Genomic DNA, 7,548 nt, shown 5'->3' on the forward strand with positions numbered 1-7,548 from the left:
GATTTGAATGGGGAGGGACCCAGGCGTCCGGGCCCCATAGATCTGAATGGGGAGGGACCCAGGCGTCCGGGCCCCATAGATTTGACTCAGAGGGACCCAGGCGTCCGGGCCCCATAGATTGCACTGAGGAGGGACCCAGGAGTCCGGGCCCCATAGATTTGAATGGGGAGGGACCCAGGCGTCCGGGCCCCATTCACCCCCGCGATCCCGCCGCGTGGCCCCGCCCCTTTTCACCCCACCCCGGCTTCCCTCCCCTTAACCACGCCCCCTCCCTTAACCACGCCCCCCTCCCTCAGCCCCGCCCCTTCCCGCCCCGCCCGCGCCTGCGCCGCGCGGCTCCCGCGCGCCCAGCGGCTCCGTCCCCCCCCCCCCAACCCGCCCCCCCAAGGACCCGGGTTCGAATCCCAAGGACGCGGGTTCGAGTCCCCGCAGCGCCGCCTCCTCCCGCCCCCCCCCCCCCCCCCCCCCGATACGCGGGGTTTGCGGGACCCCCCGGGACCCCCGCGATGCGCGAGCGGCGGCCATGACAGGTGAGCACCCCCCCCTTTCCCCCCCCAACCCACAATGGGCTCGTCCGGCCGCCATAGGCGCCGCTTTGCTCAATTATTTTACCTCGTAACGCTTCAAAACGAGCGTTTTGCCCCAAAATGGGTGCGGGGGGGTGTGTTTACCATCCCCTTAAGGGGTTCGAAGGGGTTTAAGCGCGGTTTAAAGCCGCGGTTTAGCGCTTTTGGGGTTTTTGGTCGTCAAGCGGCGTAACTTGGGATAAATGGAATTAACGCCGCTTGCGTTGGGGTTTTGGGGATAATTCGGGGGGAAAAGGCGCCGTTTGAGGGGCTGGGGGGGTCGGGATTAGGGGGAAACCCCCCCCCGTGCCCCCCCGCCCTAGGGTGGAATGGACGCGCCCGGCGGCTGAGGGGACGTGGGACTGAACCAAGTGCGGGGGAGGGAGGGGGGGAACACCCGCCCCCCCACGCTCCCCCATAGGGGAGAATGGAGTCCCCGGGGGCTGAACCATTTAGGGAGGGGGGGAACCGCCCCCCCCCCACGCTCCCCCATAGGGTTGAATGGAGTCCCAGGGGACTGAACCATTTAGGGAAGGGGGGGGAACCGCCCCCCCCCACACTCCCCCATAGGGGAGAATGGAGTCCCAGGGGACTGAACCATTTAGGGAGGGGGGGGAACCGCCCCCCCCCACTCCCCCATAGGGGAGAATGGAGTCCCAGGGGACTGAACCATTTAGGGAGGGGGGGGAACCGCCCCCCACACTCCCCCATAGGGGAGAATGGAGTCCCAGGGGACTGAACCAGGGAACCGCCCCCCCACACTCCCCCATAGGGGAGAATGGAGTCCCAGGGGACTGAACCATTTAGGGAAGGGGGGATCCGCCCCCCCCCGTAGGGTTGAATGGAGTCTCCGGGGACTGAACCATTTAGGGAGGGGGGGGGGAACCGCCCCCCCCACGCTCCCCCCATAGGGGAGAATGGAGAACGTACCACGTGGGGCCGGCGCGGGGGGGGGACGCACCATTATGGGGGGGGGGTTTATGGAGACACCCCCCAAAAGTAATTGGGCAAGGTAATTAAAGGCGACTTAATTAAGGAAGTGGAGACGGGAATGGACGGAAAATGGGGAGAAATGGGGAAAATTGGGGAAATTTGGGGGAATTTTGGGGAATTTGGGAAATTTGGAAAATTATGGAAAATTTGGAAAAATTGGGGAAATGTTGAAAAATTTGGAAAATGGTGAAAAATGTTGGAAAATTTGGAAAATTTTGGAAAAAATGGAAAATTTTGGGAAATTTTGGAAAAAATGGAAAATTATGGGAAATTTTGGAAAAATTTGGAAAAAATAGAAAATTTTGGAAAATTTTGGAAAAGATGGAAAATTACAGAAAATTTTGGAAAAAATGGAAAATTATGGAAAATTTTGGAAAAAATAGAAAATTTTGGAAAATTTTGGAAAATTTTGGAAAATTTGGAAATTACAAAAAATTTTGGAAAATTTTTTTAAAAATGGAAAATTATGGAAAATTGGGAAAAAATTGAAAATTACAGAAAATTTTGGAAAATTTTGACAATTTTGAAACATTTTGAAAAAATCAGAAAAATTTGAGGAAAAATGAAATTTTGGAAAATTTGGCAAATCTTGGAAAATTTTCAAACATTTGGGGAAATTTGGGAAATTTTGAAAATGTTTGGGAAGGTTTGAGAAATTTTGGAAAATTTTGATAAATTTTGGGCAATTTTGGAAAAAATTGGAAAATTTTGTTAAATTTTGAGAAATTTTGATAAATTTTGGAGATTTCGGAAAATTTTGGAAATTTTGATAAGATCTGAAAATTATAAATTTTGGAAAATTTTGATTAATTTGGGGCAATTTTGGAAAAATTTGGACAATTTTGATAAATTTTGGGCAATTTTGGAAAAAATTGGAAAATTTTGTTAAATTTGGGGAAATTTTGATACATTTTGGAGAATTTGGAAAATTTTGGAAAAATTTGGAAATTTTGATAAAATTTGGGAAAATGATAAATTTTGGGAAATTTTGTTAAATTTTGGGAAAATGGAAAATTTTGGGGCAATTTTGATAAATTTTGGAAAGTTTTCAATACATTTTGATAAATTTGGAGCAATTTTGGAAAAATTCAGAATATTTTGATAAATTTGGGGAAATTTTGATCAATTTTGGAGAATTTGGAAAATTTTGGAAAAATTTGGAAATTTTGATAAAATTTGGGAAAATGATAAATGTTGGGAAATTTTGATAAATTTTGGAGAATATGGAAAACTTTGCAAAAATTTGGATATTTTGATAAATTTGGGGAAAAATCATAAATTTTGGAAAATTTCATTAAATTCTGGGAAAAATGGAAACATTTGGGAAAATTTTGAAATTTTGATAAAATTTGGGAAAATTATAAATTTTGGAAATTTGTTTTAAATTTTGGAGAAATTGAAAATTTTGGAAAGTTGTAATAAATTTTGGAAAGTTTTTGATAAATTTTGGCCAATTTTGGAAATTTTGGGGAAATTTTGATGAATGATAAATTTTCCAAAATTTTGGAAAAATTTGGAAAATGTTCATAAATTTGGGGAAAATTTGGGAAAACTCAGAAAAATTTGGAAAAACTTGATAAATTGAGGAAAAATTTGATGAATTCTTTTAAAAATTGATAAATTTTGGAAAAATTTGATAAATTTGGGAAAACGTTGATAAATGTTGTAAAATTTTTGATAAATTTTGAAAAGTTTTGATAAATTTTGGCAAATTTTTGATAAATTTCGTAAAATTTTTGATAAATTTTGGAAAAATTTTGATAAATTTTGGCAAATTTGGGATAAATTTTGGCAAATTTGGGATAAATTTTGGCAAATTTTGGATAAATTTGGGATAAATGTTGGGAAATGGGAAGTGCTGAGTGTTTCCTGTTGGGCTGTTTCCCATTGGCTGCAGGCCGGGGGCCGCGTGACCCTCGCTGCGTTCCCATTGGCCGGCGGTCGCCATGGCGGAGCCGTGGGTGGTGAAGGAGGGCTGGCTGCACAAGAGAGGTAATTAACGCCCTTTAATTAGCGCCCATGACGCCCTTTAATTAGCTGCCCGGGCTCCTTTTCCCCTTCCCCTTTCTTCTTTTCCTTCTTCCTTTTCCTTTTCCCCCTTTTCCTTTTGCCCCTTTTCCTTTTTCCTCCTTTTCCTTTTCCCCTTTTCCTTTTGCCCCTTTTCCTTTTCCCCTTTTCCTTTTCCCCCTTTTCCTTTTCCCCCTTTTCCTTTTCCCCCTTTTGCTTTTCCCCCTTTTGCTTTTCCCCCTTTTGCTTTTCCCCCTTTTGCTTTTTCCCCTTTTGCTTTTTCCCCTTTTCCCCTTTTCCCCTTTTCCCTTTTCCTTTTCCCCATTTCCTTTTCCCCATTTCCTTTTCCCTTTTTCCCTTTCCCTTTTTCCCTTTCCCTTTTCCCCCTTTCCCTTTTCCCCTTTCCCTTTTCCCCTTTCCCTTTTCCCCTTTCCCTTCTCCCTTTTCCTTTTTCCTTTTTCCTCTTCCTTCTTCCTCTTCCCCCTTTCCCCCTCCCCCTTTTCCCGTCCCCCTTTTCCTTCCCCCCTTTTTCTTTCCCCCCTTTCCTTTCCCCCCCCTTTCCTTTCCCCCCTTTTCCTTTCCCCCTCTTCCTTTTTCCCCTCTTCCTTTTCCCCTTTTCCTTTCCCCCTTTCCCCTTCCCCTTCCCCCTTTCCTTTCCCTTTCCCATTCATTTCTCACCTCAGCAATACCAAACCCCCCATTTCCCCCCCAAAAACCCCCATTTCCCCCCCAAACCCTCCATTTCCCCCCAAAACCCCCCACTTCCCCCCCAAAAATCCCCCATTTCCCCCCAAACACCCCTTTTTCCTTTCTCCCCTTTTCCTTCCTCCTTTTCCTTCCTCCTTTTCCTTCTTCCTTTTCCCCCTTCCTTTTCCCCCTTTTCCCTTTTCCCTTTTCCTTTTTCCCTTTTCCTTTTTCCCTTTCCCTTTTCCCCTTTCCCTTTTCCCCTTTCCCTTTTCCCCTTTCCCTTTTCCCCCTTTTCCTTTCCCCCTTTTCCTTTTCCCCCTTTTCCTTTCCCCCTTTTCCTTTTCCCCCTTTTCCTTTTCCCCCTTTTCCTTTTCCCCTTTTCCCCTTTCCCTTTTCCCCTTTCCCTTTTCCCCCTTTTCCTTTTCCCCCTTTTCCTTTCCCCCTTTTCCTTTCCCCCTTTTCCTTTTCCCCCTTTTCCTTTTCCCCCTTTTCCTTTTCCCCCTTTTTCCCCTTTTCCTTTTTCCCCTTTTCCTTTTTCCCCTTTTGCTTTTTCCCCTTTCCCCTTTCCCCCTTTTCCCTTTTCCTTTTCCCCTTTTCCTTTTCCCCCTTTTCCTTTTTCCCCTTTTGCTTTTTCCCCTTTTCCCCTTTTCCCCTTTCCCCTTTCCCCCTTTTCCGTTTTCCTTTTCCCCATTTCCTTTTCCCCATTTCCTTTTCCCCTTTTCCTTTTCCCCTTTCCCTTTTCCCCTTTCCCTTTTCCTTCTTCCTTTTCCTTTTTCCTCTTCCTTCTTCCTTTTCCCCCTTTCCCCCTCCCCCTTTTCCTTTCCCCCCTTTCCTTTTCCCCCCTTTCCTTTTCTCCTCTTCCTTTCCCCCTTTTCCCCTTTCCCCTTCCCCGTTTCCTTTCCCTTTCCCACCTCACCAATACAAAACCCCCCAATTTCCCCCCAAAACCCCCCACTTCCCCCCCAAACCCCCCAATTTCCCCCCAAAACCCCCCAATTTCCCCCCAAAACCGCCCATTTCCCCCCCAAACCCCCCCACTTCCCCCCCAAATCCCCCAATTTCCTCCCCAAATGCCCCATTTCCCCCCAAACACCCCTTTTTCCTTTCTCCCCTTTTCCTTCTTCCTTTCTCCCCTTTTCCTTCCTCCTTTTCCTTCCTCCTTTTCCTTCCTCCTTTTCCTTCCTCCTTTTCCTTCTTCCTTTTCCCCCTTTTCCCCTTTCCCTTTTCCTTCTTCCTTTTCCTTTTTCCTTTTTCCTCTTCCTTCTTCCCCCTCCCCCTGTCCCCCTCCCCCTGTCCCCCTCCCCCTTTCCTTTCCCCCCTTTCCTTTACCCCTTTCCCTTTTCCCCTCTTCCTTTCCCCCCCTTTCCTTTTCTCCTCTTCCTTTTCCCCTTTTCCCCTTTTCCCCCTTTTCCCCCTTTTCCCCCTTTTCCCCCTTTTCCCCCCTTTTCCCCCTTTTTCCCCCTTTTCCCTTTCCCATTCATTTCCCACCTCAGCAATACCAAACCCCCCATTTCCCCCCAAAACCCCCATTTCCGCCCCACTTCCTGCCGGCAGGCGAGTACATCAAGACGTGGCGGCCGCGCTACTTCCTGCTGCGCAGCGACGGCTCCTTCGTCGGGTTCCGCGAGCGGCCCGAGGCACCCGCCCCACCCCCCCTCAACAACTTCTCCGTGGCCGGTACGGACAGGAAGTGCGGGCGGGAAGTGGGGGAAGTGGGGACGGGAAGTGGGGGATGGGAAATGGGGAATGGGAAGTGGGAACGGGAAATGAATGGGGATGGGGAATGGGGAATAGGAAGTGGGGATGGGGAATGGGAAATGGGGAATAGGAAGTGGGGATGGGAAATGGGGATGGGGATGGGAAATAGGAATGGGGAATGGGAGATGGGGAAGGGAAGTGGGGAATGGGAAATGGGGATGGGAAATGGGGATGGGAAATGGGGATGGGGAATGGGGATGGAAATAGGAAATGGGGAAGGGAAATGGGGGATGGGAAATGGGGATGGGGAATGGGAAGTGGGGATGGGAAATGGCGATGGAAATGGGGAATGGGGATGGGGAATGGGAAATGGGGATTGGGGATGGGGAAATGGAGATGGGAAATGGGGAATAGGAAGTGGGGATGGGAAATGAGGAATGGGGATGGGAAATAGGAAATGGGGATGGAGGATGGGGATGGGGAAATGGGAGATGGGAAATGGGGAATAGGAAGTGGAGATGGGGAATCAGGATGGGAAAGGGGGAATGGGGATGGGGAAATAATGGGGATGGGAAATAATGGGGATGGGAAATAGGAAATGGGGATGGGGAATGGGAAATGGGGAATAGGAAGTGGGGATGGGGGATGGGAAATGGGGATGGGGGTGGGGATGGGGAATGGGAAATGGGGAATGGGAAATAGGAAGTGGGAATGGAAATGGGGATGGGGAATGGGAAGTGGGGATGGGAAATGGGGAATAGGAAGTGGGGACAGGAAGGGGGAAGTGGGGACAGGAAATGGGGGTGGGAAATAATGGGGATGGGAAGTGGGAATGGGGATGAGAAGTAATGGGGAATGGGAAGTGGGGATGGGGAATGGGAAATGGGGATGGGAAATGGGAAATGGGGATGGGAAATGGGGAATGAGAAGTGGGGATGGGGAATGGGAAATGGGAAATGGAGATGGGAAATGGGGAATAGGAAGTGGGGATAGGGAATGGGGATGGGAAATGGGGCTGGGAAATAGGAAATGGGAATGGAGATGGGGAAATGGGAGATGGAAAATGGGGAATAGAAAGTGGGGATGGGGAATTGGGATGGGAAATGGGGAATGGGGATGGGAAATAGGAAATGGGGATGGGGAATGGGAAATGGGGATTGCAGATGGGAAATGGGGAATAGGAAGTGGGGATGGGGAATGGGAAATGAGGATGGGGAATGGGGATGGGAAATGGGAAGTGGGAATGGAAATGGGGAATGAGAAGTGGGGATGGGGAATTGGGATGGGGAATGGGAAATGGGGATGGGGAACGGGGATGGGGAATGGGAAGTGGAGATGGGAAATGGGAAGTGGAGATGGGAAATGGGAAGTGGGGATGGGAAATGTGAGATGGGGATGGGAAATGGGAAATGGGGAATAGGAAGTGGGGATGGGGAATGGGAAATGGGGATGGGAAATAGGAAGTGGGGATGGAAATGGGGATGGGGAATGGGAAGTGGGAATGGAAATGGGGATGGGGAATGGGAAGTGGGGATGGAAATGGGGGATGGGGAATGGGAAATGGGGATTGGGGATGGGAAATGGGGAATAGGAAATG

The 7,548-nt window shown here is 48.6% G+C and overlaps 1 protein-coding gene across 1 annotated transcript in view; it reads left to right on the plus strand.

Annotated features, from left to right (window-relative positions):
* Positions 1-318: 318 nt before the first annotated feature.
* Positions 319-7,548, plus strand: part of LOC309451876 (RAC-beta serine/threonine-protein kinase-like) — a gene marked incomplete at its 3' end in the record, with an annotated part of 43,068 nt that continues 35,838 nt past the window's right edge. Inside the window, exon 1 of the mRNA XM_082076581.1 lies at positions 319-530. The remainder of the gene's footprint in view (positions 531-7,548) is intronic.

Source organism: Streptopelia decaocto (assembly GCF_964273445.1).
Source record: "Streptopelia decaocto genome assembly, contig: HAP1_SCAFFOLD_165, whole genome shotgun sequence".
NCBI classification, from domain to species: Eukaryota; Metazoa; Chordata; class Aves; order Columbiformes; family Columbidae; genus Streptopelia; species Streptopelia decaocto.